Here is a 14,219-nt window from a genome sequence, read left to right on the forward strand (position 1 = left end):
GAAGAAAGATCCTGCAAGCTGCAGTGAGAATTGACCTAGTCTCAACCCCAGGAGGGTTTGAAATGCAACGGGGGAAAGGCCTGAATGAGTGAACAGAAGTTTTGAGGAGAGGGGAGAAATCTAGCTGAGCAATATAGATTGGGCCCCAACTGTGTGGGTTGGTGGAGGAGAGAATGAAGGGGAAAAAAGAGAGGCAAGGGGTTTGGACCCAGCAGGGTAGGGAGCTCCTAACTGTACTACTTGTGAGTAAGGGATGCAGATGTGAAGGCCCCAGGTTTGGTAACAGAATTGAGTGGGCAATGCAGCTAATGTGGAGGAAGGAGAGCCGGAATTTTGTGTTGGGAGGCAGTGGCCAGAGTCAAGCAGTGGGGTGTGGATTCTGTTTAGGATAGCCAAAGAGATTCAGATGAGAGCGGGAAGGCGAGAGATGTTGAAGGACATCAGCTCTAAAAGTCTGGACCTGTTCCTGTGTTAGAGCAGGGATCCTTTCATTATTTCTTCCTCCCCAGATGGCTTCTGGATATGGGCTGCCAAATGCAGATGGGCACAAGAAGACAGCAATGCAGTTGCTTCCTGGATCTCTTTCCGATGTTGTAAGGGGAGCCCAAATAGAGTGCTTTCCTCTGCCAGCATCTCATGGTGGGAAACTGGAAGCAGTGGAAGTTACCACAGGGACCTGATGGATTGTTCTGGGTAGAATAACAAAAAGTTGAAGGCCAGTGGGGCAGTGGATTCTTTATATCAGAGAAGGACCACCTGAAGGTCCTGCAGGCCCCACTGACCTTTTAAAAGTGGCAATTAATAGGAAATGAGTTGGAAAGGGGAAATTAATAAATACATCACTATAAAGTCATCTCATTAGCATTTTATAGTAACTCAATTTAAAGAAGATAAAATCTTATTGAATAATTAAGATTAGCTTTGGTGATCCCACCCACTACATTTCTGAGGGTAGTTTCCAGCTTATTAGTCAAAGACAAACAAATCCTCAAGCTGGGAAAGGTTGTGCACGATTCTTTTCCTGGATATTCTGTGTATGTGAAGCTTCTTACAGCACAAAAGTAGAGAATAAAGACATGTATTCCTGAACGAAAACCCCATGACCCATTGATTGTTATCTCTAGAGACAAATTTCTAGGAATTAGACCACTGTTCCTGCTGTCCTTGAGATTAGATCATTCTTTTTTTCTGACTAGCTGCTCTCTAGTGTTCAACTCTGCTCTCAGCACAATAATGTAACACGTGGGTAGGAAAATGCAAGCCAGTAAGCCAGCACTTGAGGCCAAGATGGAGAAGACCTCCACAGCCACCATGAATTTCCCCTTGGTGCTCAAGTAGGTGGGCACAAAGGACACCCAAACACTGCAGAAGACCAGCATGCTGAAGGTGATGAGCTTGGCTTCATTGAAAGTGTCGGGCAACTTCCGAGCAAAGTAGGCCACTGTGAAGCTGACGATAGCCAGAAGCCACATGTAGCCCAGCACAACATAGAACATGATTTCTGAGCCATCGTTGCATTGTACTAAAATCTCACCCAACTGGGAGTGCATGTCCAACTCTGGGAAAGGAGGAGAAATGCTCAGCCACACAGCACAAATGGTCATTTGAATAAGGGAGCATAGAACAATGACTAAGATGGCCGCATGCGATTCCCCGGCTTTGTGGCCATGAAGGCCAGAATCACAGTGATGGTTTTGGCCAACACACAGGACACTGCAATGGAGAAGATGACTCCAAAAACTGCCTGTCGAAGGAGGCAAGCGGCTGTTCCTGGGTAGCCGAGAAAAAGGAAGGAGCAGAGAAAACACAGCAGCAGTGAGAAGAGGAGGGTGCAGGTGATGCCCCAGTTGTTGGCTTTGACGATGGGAGTTTTCTGGTAGCGGATGAAAGTCCCCATCACCACAATGGTGATTCCTGAGAAAGAAACTGCACAAGTAGCCAGAACTGCTCCCAGGAGTTCTCTATAGGATAGGTAGGTGACACTTTTGGGAATGCACTGATCTTGCTTTTCATTTGGATAGTGGTCTTCTGGGCATTTTTCACATTCCTTGGCATCTAGAATGCATAAAGAAGGTATGTAAACATTCTGCATACTGAATTTCAATCAAAGTTTTAGCAAATATTTCTTGGTGGATATCTCTTCTTAATGCAGAGGTGAGTTTGAACACCTTTTTAGACAAGGCTAGGAATGCTGTGGTCCTTCCAGCTACCAGACAGGTCCTGAACCCAGATTTCCCCCTTAACTTACTCTGATGCCACCCTTTTGAAATGTGAAGTTGATAAGTGACCTCTGCTCTGTATGGAAAGAATCAATTATTTTTAAAATGTTTGATGTGACAAAGATTTATTTCCCTAATTTTCATGTTAAGGTACAACACATTTCCTGAGGATAGATGAATCCCTTGGCAGAAATCTCCCCAATTTGTTTAAACATTAGGGACTTCTAAATCATTAAATCAGCTGAAGACAAGGAGGATACTCCTGAAGAATCTGTTCTTTTTCTTAAGTATTTATACAGAAAACAGTAATGATTTGAGTAGGGTAAAACACAGTTTTAAAAAGAAGAATATACATATCTTTTTCTTACCAGTCTGGACAGAAATCCTTCCCAGCGCACAGTGAATGCAGTCATAACAGCACACCTGCTGGCCCTGCTTAGTTAATTTTTGTTGTCCAGGATGGCAGCTTTCCACACAGAGAGAAGTGGGGGGTACCTAATGGGAATGAGAAAAACAGACATTTACAATAGAGCATCTCCTTGTTTTTCCTCAATTGGGCAGCAGTCATTCTCTAATATTAGCCCTTTAAGAACTCCTGGAAGCTCCAAAAGTAGATTGGAGGAATATATTATGAACTTGTACGTTCCTCTAGTATACTTTTGAAACTTCCAGGAGTTCTTCTTCAGCTGAATTTAAAATTTCAAGCAAGGACTTTATTAATGTCCCCTACACTGTGAAATAGAGTGGAGTTCCATGATAAGGCTTATATTAGAATGGCTTATCTGCCTCCTCTGCTCTTCCATGAGAAGCAATGCCAGAAAGGGGAGCTTTTCAGTGGACTGGGGAACTGCAGAGTAGGCCCCAAATGAGCTTCAGAGACCAGGCTGCCTTGATGTGTCATGGTCTTTCAAAGCCCTCACTGCAGGAAGGCCTTGAAAGAGAAAGGGCTGGCAGCTGCAGCAAGCTCTTTCAGGTGGAGGTGAAAAGCAATGGTGGCAAAGTGTGAGAGTTAGTTCTGCTGCTCATAAAAATAAGAGTGGGCCCCCAAACAATGCTGCACCTTGTCAGAAGAGGCGAGCTCCTGAAAAAGTGTGATGAAATGAATAGGAGTTCTTCCTCCAAGAATGACTATATCTTGGTCTCTCATTTGAAAGCAGAGAACTTGGTGGAATTCTTGTGTTTTCATCAGAACCTTCTTTCTTATGAATGCATTTAGTCAGAGCTCTGCCTTGGATTAAGTCCTTCCTTTCAGACTGGAGGGAATGAGGTCTGACACAGATGAATATATCCGAACCTCCACAGGAGGGGAATGCTCACACCAGCTGAAGTGACTGGTAACCACAACTCTGCTTCCGTGTCCTATGGGTCTGCTGACCACACTGCTGACTGCAGAATGGAGGCTTGAGAACTCTATAATTTCTTCCAGCTCCTGAACGATGTTTGGATTCAGTGGGAAGCTTTCTGTTGACTTTGGAAGGGTTTCCCCATTTCTAGTGTTGAAACTCCCCAGTCCAGAACAGAAAGAACCCGCGTGTTTCTGGGGAGTTTTCAACTCACCTGAGTAAACTTTGGGTGCCATACAATGGCACTTTCATTAATGGTGAGTCCTTGACTTTGAGAAGCTTGGGACTCAATTCCTCCAACTGGGACTTTATGGAAAGATCGATTGGGGAATGTGATCAAGTTGATGATGTCGTATTTTAGTCTCACAATTCCGTTGGTATCGAAAATTATTTCTTCCCCAGCACTATTGTTAAAACGGACATTTTTCAGAAATAAACGAAGCTAAACGGGAAGAGTTATAAATGAGAAACTGGATCAAGGACTGGGAGGTAGAATGAACTGCTTCATGTTTAATATACCAAATTGAGAGTTTTTTTCTCCACTTTCTTAATCTCCCACATTTGATTTCACTCTGTCAGAAATCTCCTCCATGTTTAAAAGCAGCCTAAGAACCTTTTGATGTTGATTTTCCTTAGCCCCCCCCCCCCCCCGATTTTGTGGCAAAACCTCACCAGTAGATAAGAATAATGACAAACTGGCAGGATTTGGTGCATTGGGGGAATGGCAAACACAATCCTGTCAGAGAGTTCCAGTAAGGGCATGGCGGGATAGATGTCCCTGCTGAAGGGGGGCAGTGGTTATGGTGGAGATTGGCCAGCGAAACCTCTCTGGAGAAAGAAGAGAACATGAGATCGCCCACATGCACTCCCGACAGCTGCTACACAGGAATAGACCCCAGGAACCAAGGTTTTTGTGGTCAGCTTATGAGTGGCTGGGAGTTGAAGGAATCCATCTATGCTCATAGTCTAATGCAGCCTTTATGGACAAAAGGCTCAACCGAGCCACATTTTTTAATGACCCTTGGAATTATTATTTGCTGCTTTTGAATTATTAAGAACCTTTGGAATGGCAAGTTTCATTGCAGTTTCCTTCTCCTTTGAAAGAAGTTTTAAATATGACTTTAAGGATTCAGCAAAATATTACTTTTTGGAATAAACAGCAAAAGGCTGTTTAGTGTGTTGATTTTTGAAAGCTAAAAAGAGACTAAGAGTCCAGATGGATTTGGAATTTAAAAAATGAAATTAATTATAAAAATCCTGGGTTCTTTGAAAAAAAAACCATGATAGGGTGTGTCTTTGAAGGTTGGACACCAGAAGGAAGTAGAAGAAAGTAAAGATTACAATTAAAGAAAAAGAATACTTAAGGATTGATTTGGAGAATCTTTTTTTACTGAATGTAGAAGAGAGATCTGTTAAAGTTTTGAAGGATTTTCTGAGAAGGGATAAAGAAAAAACAAAAAGAAATCAACTTCTAGGGCATTATTTGAAGGGTTTAAAACCAAGGTTGCTAAAAGTACAAAGAATGAAAATAGAGTTGGCTTGTTTGATCAAGGATCAAATAGGCATGTAGGTATCTGTGGTAACTCTTAATAGACTTTTGCTGATTAAGAAAGAAGGGTGAGGCTTTTGGATTTTGTTTATAGCTAAAAGATGAGATGTGGGAAAAAGAGAGCCTTTGTTTTGTTTTAAGAGATGGTGAGAAGTTACTAAAATTGTTTATAGTTGTTGTGATGAAGGGGGAAGTTACTTCTTTATATACTTTCCTTTTTTCCTTTTTTCTTTTCCACACTTTTTCTTTTTCTCTTGTTTCTTGTACTTTGTATTAGTTTTTACTTTTTCTAATTGTAATCTCTAATCAAATTATTATTAAAAAAAGTTTCATCCTGTGATATAGAAATGCACTTTTTTTTCTGTTTTCAAATCCCTAGGCCTGCCCAAATGTGTATGTATTTATGTGTCTGCCTGCCTGCCTGCCTGTATGTCTACACACACACACACACACAGAGAATTGTTACCATTTTATTATTTAGATTATTTGAGATTTAATAAAAAGAGACATGAGAGAGTCCCAGAAACTTCTATATCTGTTTGTCAACAGTTCTGTTTAGGTATCTCTTTGTCTCAAAGTACAGGTTTCTTTAAAGATATAAGTAGGTGATAGATTTTGTTCTATCTTTCCATTCTTTATTGTCAAGTTAGGTCACAGAATTCAATCTGCATTTGGACTTTAGTATAAGAGGTACTTTTCTCAGCTATCATTGATATTGCTAAAAGGCTGAGAGCCAAAGCGTGCATTTTGTTTCTGACTGGTGAGATTAGTCAATCTTCCAGGGAGGGGAAGATGGGACAGGGTCATGAGATTATGGTTAAAATCAAAAAAGGTTAAAATTCTCTCACGGTCAAGCAACACTTAATGAAGAACCTGAGAATTTTACTGTTTGCATGTCTACTTGGATATTAAAAAAGTAATATAATGGAACTATTTCTCTGTAGACGTGCATAGGATCAGAAGAGATATATAATTAGCAAATTGCACTTGTCTCTATTCACAATTGCAGCAATGTTGCTGTTGAATGGCATCATCACTAACCTGCCAAGATTGGCCTTTCAGCAAATTCCACTTCTCTCCGTTGTCCACTGTCTTCTGCCTGGCTCTAGATGAATCCATGGCATGGAGAGCATGTGCCACAGCATGCACAGCATTGTAAATAGCATAGCTCTGGCCAGACATCTGCATTTCAAAGATGGTTCCATGGAGACCCCTCAAATCCTCTTTCCCAGTGCAGTTTCCTTTATTTGGCAGCCTTAGATTATATGCTGGGAGTGAACATAGAAATGTACTGCACCAGAACTCATGAAGGAAGTACACATTAGAGTGGTGTGGATTTAGGTTCTCAAGAAACTCCTGAAAGCCTGGGACCACGTTTGCATGTACAGCAAAGGACAAGCTGCCGTTGAAGGACAATGCTGGGAATCTCTGGGGCTCAAAAACAGAGGTGACGTCCCATTGACCACTTATGATCCAAACCCTCTCTATTACCATGCCAATCATTTCACAATGTTCAAGAATGATTCGCAAACTATCCATAGACTGTAGGTCTCCATAAACAAGCATTACATTGATTTTACTGTACCATAAGGTAGCTGCAATGCTCCCGAGTTGTTTCTGCTGGAATTTATTGGAGATATACCGAATCACTATTGGGATGAATTGAATCAAAGAAATGCAGATATCATTCTGGAGGAGCTTTGGTCTCAGAATTCTGAAAAATCTCTCTCCAGTGATGTCTTGTGGGATGAAGAGGCCAATCCAGTTCCATCCAAAATATTTCAAGAGCTGAATAATCCCTTCATACTGTAGGCTTTCATGCGGAGTCATCCAGAAGAAAGAGGGGAACTGAGTTTTATCACTCAGTGCAGGGTCAAAAGAGCCATAACTGAGCTGTGGGTAGGGAATAAGAATGATGCCCTTTAGACTAGGTATGTATCTCAATGAAGTAATAATTCATTCTTAAAGGAACATTATTCTTTAAGTGTGCAAAATGTATTTAAAAGTAAAACCCTTTGCAATCAAGTCTCTTCTGAGGTATCATGCAGGAAGAAGTGAAAGCCACAGTGCGGCTCACACCAAAGGCAAATAAGGACAGCACAGGATTCCCCAGCTTGGGATATACTTTTCTAGCTCAATCTGTCTTGATGCAAAAACCTCTAAGAAGCTCTAGCCCCAGTTAGTCAATTGAAGTGCTATTGCATCAGTCACCCCAGAAAGATGGAGGAAACAAGCATCTTTTGGGATTTGCTTCCATAAGATGCCTAGATAGAAGTGGAGACATACTGAATTTGGGGAATCAACAAGCCTATCCTCACAACAAACCTGGCCTAGGCAGCCACACCACCATTAATATTCCAGCCACTGCTTTCTGGAGTAAGTCATGGGGACAATCTCTCAGACTCTAATTGGGGTGATCAGAAATAGTAGTCAGGTAGGATTCAATGACAAGGGAAACTCTTCATGAAGACTGAGAGGGAGAGAATAGTCTTCACGTAGCAAGAGTCAACTCTCATCTGGGAGTTTACATTTTAAGAGGAGAATATCTGGTGCTTTAATGATGAAGATTTTTAGTAGCATTGTGAAAAAGGGTATGGTCTCAACTATACTGTTTTGGCATCTGATACGTAACATTTGTATCTATTAAGGATCAGTGCTGTGGCAGTGATAATTCATACGTTGCACTTCGCTGACATAAAAGAAGGTTTTGAGTTCCCCAATACCTGAGCTGCTTTTGAGTTTTTCCCCCCTTTGCCAATTCATTCCAAACTTTGCACAAGTGGCTTTGCCATTAACAGATCTACTAAAAACAAAAGGCAAAGTGATGGCAAAAGCTCAAAAACCCGGGGCCCCGATAACATGGACAGAAGAGTGCCAAAGAGCTTTTGAGGCTCTGAAAACTTTATTTACAGCAGAGCCAATTTTGAAACACCCAGACCCTGACAAGCCTTTTATAATACAGGCCGATGCCTCAGACGTAGCAATTGGGGCTGTGTTACTTCAAAAAGATGAAGAGGGTGCACTCAAACCCTGTGCTTATATTTCTCGCAAATTCACTGAGACAGAAAGGAGGTGGCTTGTTTGGGAAAAGGAGGCTTTTGCAGTACGCTGGGCCCTTATGACCTGGAGACATCTCCTAGAGGGGGGAGCCCAGCCATTTGAAGTATGGACTGACCACAAGAATTTGGAGTCTCTTACAGCTCCAAGAAAGCTGTCACCTAAGCAAGTACGCTGGGCCCAATTTTTCAGTCGCTTTAACTTCACTTTAAAATTCATACCAGGAGGGAAAAACTTTTTAGCTGATGCGTTGTCAAGATTGCCTCAGCATAACAGCCAAAGAGAACAGGTGGTAGCCCCGGTAATCCTTAAAGCACCCACCTCAACTAGAACCTGGCTCAGTAGCTCTAACCAGGTCTCAGACAAAACTCCAGAAACAAAAACCTACCACCGACTTACTCCAAAACATAAATGCTGCTTTGGATTCAGATAAATGGTTCCAGAATAATAAAAATATTTTAACCCATGAGGACCAAGCTTGGTGGATGGGAGACAAGCTTTATGTGCCACTTTCATTTCGTAAACAAATTCTAGAAAGGGGACATGATGACAAGTCTTCAGGCCATTTTGGATTTATAAAAACCTTACACCTTCTGCGCAGACAATTTTGGTGGCCGACAATGAGAAAAGACATTTCTGACTATGTTTCTACATGCCCTGTGTGTGCAATGTCAAAAAAGAGAGGGGGAAAACCTCTTGGCCTTCTTCAATCTGTATCATCTCCAAAAAAACCTTGGGAAGAAATTTCCATGGACTTTATTGTAGACCTACCTCTGAGTAATCACAACACAGTGATTTGGGTTGTGGTGGACCTATTTTCTAAACAAGCACATTTTATTCCATGTTCATCAATTCCGACTGCTAAAAAATTAGCTAAACTATTCATTGCACACATTTACCGCCTCCATGGCGCCCCCAAGAGGGTGATTTCAGATCGCGGCCCACAGTTCACCTCTAAATTTTGGAAGGAATTTCTTACATTACTTGGATCTAATCAAGCTTTGAGTTCCAGTTTTCATCCGGAGACTGACGGATCTACGGAGAAGATTAACTCTTTATTGGAACAATATTTAAGATGTTTTACAAATCATCAACAAGATGATTGGTCTGAACTCCTTCCTTTTGCTGAAGTAGCTTATAACAACACAGTGCATCAAAGCACTGGTTTTACACCATACAAAATAGCATCTGGCCAGGACTTTCCACCTTTCCCAGAATTGCCCCTTAAAAACCTGCCTGAACTCTCAGCAGACCAATGGATAAACAACATTATAACTTTATGGCCACTAATTGTGAAATCTCTTGAAAAAGCAAAAAGCCAGCATAAAAAATTCGCCGATAGAAAACGTACTGCAAACCCACCTTGGAAGGTAGGCAACCTAGTCTGGCTTTCTACAAAGAACTTAAAATCTTCCCAACCATCCAAAAAACTTGCTCCAAAATATGTGGGACCTTTCCCAATTCAGAAAGTTATAAACCCTGTGGCATTTAAATTAACTTTGCCAAAACATTATAAAAATATTCATCCTGTTTTTCATGCAAATTTGTTGAAAGCATTCAAACCCTCTGAGACATGGCATCCTGATCCAACTCCACCAACACCTGTCATGATTGAAGGACAAACTCACTTTGAAGTAAAAGACGTTTTGGACTCTAGAAGACATAAAGGCAAACTCCAGTACCTGATTCAGTGGAAGCATTTTCCCAAGACCCATCATGAATGGGTGGACAGTATTAATGTTAAAGCACCTAAGCTGCTTCTTCGTTTTCACTCAAAGTACCCTGACAAGCCTAAGTAGACATTTTAATGTTCATTCTTGTCTTTCTATTTTCTTTTTCAGATTTTCTTCCGAATGTAGGCACATTCGTTCTGTTGGAGGGCGGCATGTCAGGATCTACGCAAACCAGATTCTTCGATTGCTTTATATGTTTTAATTAATAATTATACTTTTCCTTTAATTGCTAAACATAGATTAATAGAGTAGTGCTGGGAATGTTATTCTAACCGTTTGCTTGACCTGCCATAAGGGGGGGAAGGAGGAGACCAGGTGTTGTTATCTCTATCTTCAGCCAGACATCCAAGGCCAAGATGTGTGAGAACTGGTGGAAGGCGCGAAGAGCTGCAAGTGGGAATAGAAACCTAGAAGGGGGGGAAGTTGGGCTTAAAAAGACAAGGCTTTGCTATGTTGAGGCAGACTCAACAAACTATGATGCTGTGCGCTTCTCTTAAAATAAAGAAATCTGTAATGGAACTCTTTGGGCTCCAGAGGATTTACTGAACTTTGGGATTGAGTGTGCAGACTCTGACACATACAATTTCTCAGCATGACTCATTCAATTCTAAGCATTTCTATGAACCCCGATACCTGTGGAATATTGTAGGCATTTAAGATGTTGGCCATCTGGATGGTGTTAGGGGATGGGAGGTCACCAATGGCAGCCATGAGCTTCTGATCTTTTACCAAATTATAATTAGGAAGACAGTTTTGTTCCAGGAAGAGGAGGTTCAAAAGAGACCCACTGGCTTTCAGTGAATTAAATGCATTATCATACACTTTTGAGCCCAAGGTGATGTTTTGTAATAAATTCTCATTCATGTTGATTTTCTGAATGGCGAAAGTGAAGGCTAGGACATGCTGGAAGTTTTTAGGCAATAGCCTGCAAGAAGAATTTCATTGAGTTCTACCCTCTTAGAATGAGACAAGTATTTCAATTAAATACCTTCTTTCATAATGTTTTTCTCTGTGCCTAAGAACAATGTGTCTGTTTGCATTAATGAGTATTAGAAAAGTGAAGTATGCACCCATGTTCTGAAACGCTTCTTTTGGGGGGGGGGGAGCTTGAATTGTTAGAATTCAGTAGTTAATTCAGTAGTTCCTCACCAGAGGAACCAGAGGTGAGGAAGGCATAGAATGAGGAGCTGTGATGTAGTGTCTGAATGTCATCTGAAAATCATTTGGGCATCTAAGCCCCACATGTTGAGAGGTTTAAAACAGGTCATGGAATGAAGAGGATCATTTCATACCTGTTGGGCAGCTGTGCAATTTGGCAAGCAGAAATTGATGGATATTGCCATGTATGGGCATATTGTTACTCAAGATGTAACATTTTATCACATTCATTTATTTAAACGTGACCCACCTTTGGATGCATCAGGCAATCAAGGAGGCTTACTACATGAAAAGTACAACGCTCAAACAAGCTCAATCTATTTAACATGAAAACATGCATTAATTTTTTAGACCCAAATGGGAGAGGGGTATTGTCTTCTAATGGGTCCTTGTGAAATATTTGCAAATAATGAACAAGTTCTAAAAAGAAAACAGTGTAATTATATAAGAGGAGAAGCACTGATATACAGTATATGAATTACTTTGATGAATACATGACATAGTAAATATTATTGACAGGTCTTCTTTTTCTTTTTGCATAGAAAATAAAAAATAGATGAAAAATGTTATTAAAATCAAACTTGGGACTTTTTCCCATAGGCAGGTTAATTCCTATATAGCAACACCCTGATGAAAAACCAGGAATCTACAAGGGACTATTCCAATAATTGAGTTATTATTAACCAGGAAAGAGTTATAAATCACCGTCATGTCTAAACCAGTTTTAATTCTCATCTAAAGTGCAAGAATTTTAACCAGATTCAGTTGAATTGAATCACAGCAAAGCAAAGTGGAAATACAGATCACTGTTTTGTTCAAAGAAGTACTTGCTTTCCTCTGAAGGATCCTGCTGGGCGTTCCATAAAGCTGAATAAAGACAATTCAAGAAATATTGTAGACACGAATTCTGCAATGGCAATACCACTGGAGGCAGCAGGGAGATTAAACTGAAACTTTGGCTTGTTGTCACAGATGGAGTGAAGGATCTTGCTGAAAGAAGCCTGAGGCAGGATAAGGCAGGAGAGCAGAAACACCCAGGCTTTGAATGCCAAAGTAATTTGGCCCCCGTCACAGCAGTAGAGCCACATCTTCATCAACACAATTTCTCTGGAACAATGGAATAGAGTCTCTGTTGCTCTTATCAATAGCCAAGGTTATTGATTATAATAATTATAACCAGTGACTCATAATGCAACCTACTGAGCATCATGTGGTTGTTAATATTAAACTTTGTTAAGTCTCACTCCATTCTGTGCTCCCACAAAAAACATATTTAATCATTATGATTTTGTTAATTAACAGGTAGAGAATCACCTTTCAAAGCTGTTCAACTTCTTTCCCAGTTAATGGAACTGTAGGGTCCAAAGCCATCCCTTGTCTGCTCTTCATCAAGTCAGAAGAGAAATACACTGATTCCCTTAGGATCATAACAGAGTTTGGGAACTGAGTCTTGATTTCCAATACAAAGGAAACAGTGTTGGTTAAAACAGGAAGCTATAGATTAGAAACCAAAATCTCCCTTCTCATCTCACAACCTCCTAATTTGGAGAAATACTTATCTTTTCTGTCCACCACTTTGCTAAGGCATCAAAGGCGGCATGTTATTTTTATTGCATAACTCTCTCTCTCTCTCTCTCTCTCTGTCGCTTTTGGGTAGCAGAGAAAAATGCTATTTAAATCTTCTGTTCGGTTGACGAGGACAACAATTCTGCCACTTCTAAATGGCTCAGTCCCTCATATGTCCCTACAGAGAATGGGGCACACAGTGGCCACTTTAAAACCTTCTACAGCAGTACCCTGACAAATACAGTTCCATGATGCAGAAGATGCTATTTTCGGTGGCTCTTCTTACAAGACAAAAATATGCTGATCCAGTAGAATCTTTTCAGTCCTTCTCCGAGAAGCACCTATCTTCTCCCCCGCCCCCGCCCCCCATGGCTCATATGCCTAGCAAAAGATTTCTATGATCCACACATAGCTTCCTTTCTGCTTTCTTTAAAGGGGCTTATCTGAGTAAGAAAGTCAGATGCAGATCTTACTGTGCCCTTCCAAAGAGCAGTGTATTTGAGTCTAATCTAAAAAGTCCATTAGATGGCAGCAGAGAAACAGAATTTTGATTTCCCATTTCCTGGCATGCAGTAGCAGCATGGGTGGAAAAGCCCCAGCATCACTCTGAGTCTGATAGAACCAGAAGCTGTTTTTAAGGTGTTACTATTTTAAACAATCAAGATTTCATACCTGTGGGAATAAGGGAATGGATGCAACAGTCAAGTAGTTTTGCTGCAACTTTGCACCTTCCTGGAGGTAGCACCCATGCTCCTTGTTAGGAATGTGGTATCTTTCAGTGGGTAGGAGCTTTGAAAAGAAATGCCCAGGGAGGAGACTGTCCTGAAACTCTGGAGCAGATGGGAGAAAGATAACTTGCAAGCAAAACCAAAAGCTTCAGCTTGAATAACAAAGTGCTGGGTAGGATGATAGTAACAGAGAGTGGGCTAAGACATGACAGTCTGAATGGCTGTTCTAGTTGAAGAAAGGTTTGCTGAGTGTTGGAATCATTTTTGACTCCTAGGGACCACAAAGTATTCCAGATACTCAAACAGAAGCTTGTGAAAAGTACTTTTCTCTAGATTATCACAGATGTACTAGGCAGGAAAAAGGCAAAGAATTACTTGAACTTGATTTATGTGGAGTGTTGGAATCCCTTAAAAGGAAGGATACCCTTGGTAAGCTGAGTCAGTGTGTGATTAGTGCAACAAAATTAGGCATAAAGTTATCGGAAAAATGGACAAAGCTGTGAAAATGGCATATGAAGTATGTATACTCTCCTAGGACTGAAAGAACTCTACCTTAGTTGAATCCATCTGAATTCCTTTTAAGGAAATTAATTATGTGCTATCAAGTCGTTTTTGACTCCTAGAGACCATACAGTATTCCAAATACTCAAATAAAGGTAGGTGAAAAGTCCTTTTCGTAGACTAACACAGATATTCTGCAGAAGAAAACTTCAAAAAATTAATTGAACTTGATTGGTAACGTTATTTCCTGTTATTTACTTTTAACAATTTCCCATTTAAATATTTTATTAAGCTTAAAAATAATATTTTTAAAGTGTACTTATGAGTATGTAATCTTAACCATGAACTATGTCACCTGATTACTA

At 40.6% G+C, this 14,219-nt stretch overlaps 1 pseudogene; it reads right to left on the minus strand.

The window, feature by feature from the left end:
- Positions 1 to 1,175: 1,175 nt before the first annotated feature.
- On the minus strand, positions 1,176 to 10,765 carry LOC148213680 (vomeronasal type-2 receptor 26-like; annotated as a pseudogene).
- Positions 10,766 to 14,219: the final 3,454 nt, after the last annotated feature.

This window comes from Python bivittatus, unplaced genomic scaffold (genome assembly GCF_059951505.1).
Source record: "Python bivittatus isolate LINGU-HERP-01145 unplaced genomic scaffold, Pbiv_v1 ctg000930_np1212, whole genome shotgun sequence".
NCBI lineage: Eukaryota > Metazoa > Chordata > Lepidosauria > Squamata > Pythonidae > Python > Python bivittatus.